The sequence below is a fragment of the Vespula pensylvanica genome, chromosome 6 (assembly GCF_014466175.1).
Source record: "Vespula pensylvanica isolate Volc-1 chromosome 6, ASM1446617v1, whole genome shotgun sequence".
NCBI lineage: Eukaryota > Metazoa > Arthropoda > Insecta > Hymenoptera > Vespidae > Vespula > Vespula pensylvanica.
In genome coordinates this window covers 5,759,041-5,760,271 of record NC_057690.1, presented here as the reverse complement: position 1 = coordinate 5,760,271, position 1,231 = coordinate 5,759,041, and the positions used below count along the sequence as shown (strand labels likewise).

Sequence of the window (1,231 nt, the reverse complement as noted above, 5' to 3'; positions counted from 1 at the left end):
GTAACGAAAATGTTATAAATTTTCTAAATAAAACAATAACTGCACCAATCGACTACATTATAAACTATACAAATTTGTATATTTTTTTGTGCAATAATCTATACTTTCTTCCTATGATATCAAATAAATGCAAACAAAATTAGGATTAAAATATTCTAAAATAAAATAAATGCAAGGAAGAAATTAATCCAAGTTTCCTTGGATATGTACACGCCGAAAGATTCTGTAAGACTAGAGCGTACTATATCACCTTGGACGAGTTTGAACGTGCCATTGTTTTCGTCACGCGCTCGATCGAAAAAAATTTCTTAGAAATACGCAGATATACGATTGTTAGTTTACCGAGTGCTATCTATCTTTCTCTATTAAACTCGCTTTGTATCTTTAAAGGAGAAAGACTTACCTTATACACAGGACGAAGGACAAAGTATATGTAGAAAAAGAAAGCCGGGATGTTTCGTCTGTCGGTACGTAGAATTCTTGGAAACCTGAAAAACAAAAGATGAATTAGTAGAGAAAATATTTATTATGTGTGTTTGTATATATATATGAGTACAAGAAATCCCAAGTGTCATGTGTGTGTGTGTGTGTGTGTGTGTGTGTGTATGAAAATCGAATATAATAAGAAATACGATTAATGATAACTAATTAATAATAAATTATTATTAAAAGTATCATTAAAAAGTAAGAAAAATATCGATATCGTGGAAATAAAGCCAGAAAATTAAAAAATAAAAGTATGACGCAATAGCTTTCAAGAGGCAGATTTTATTTTCGCGAATATCTTTTAAACGCGATGATGTTCAGACTTGTCAACGCGGTCTCATAAAAATCGTGCGTTTAGCTATCGATTGATATACAGGAAGAGGGTGTACGTTAGAAAAAATTTATTAATTACCTGTAATTTTGCGGAGCGTCGAACCCGTGTGCACTTGTCACTGTGTTAAGATGACGACTAGACCACTGACAAGGAAGGAAAGTAGATCCTGTGACGTCATCACAGGTACAACGCAGGTCAAATCAAATATTACATTTTTCAATTAAAAATAATAAAAAATATAATAGAAGTGCGTAAATATTATGATATAGATGACAAATATAATTAATTCGAATTTTAAACATAGATAATAATTTTCTAATGAAATGATTATATTTTCCAACGATATGAAAACATTAAATAGATACACACTTGTATCACAAGTACCTATATTATCTCTATGCTTTATACATT

General features: G+C 30.3%; 1 long non-coding RNA gene across 1 annotated transcript; it reads right to left on the bottom strand.

The window, feature by feature from the left end:
* Positions 1-399: 399 nt before the first annotated feature.
* On the bottom strand, positions 400-986 carry LOC122629886. The gene is made up of 2 exons (XR_006327368.1): positions 899-986; positions 400-488 (listed from the first exon to the last, which is right to left on the bottom strand). It is a non-coding gene; the product is annotated as an uncharacterized LOC122629886 (long non-coding RNA).
* Positions 987-1,231: the final 245 nt, after the last annotated feature.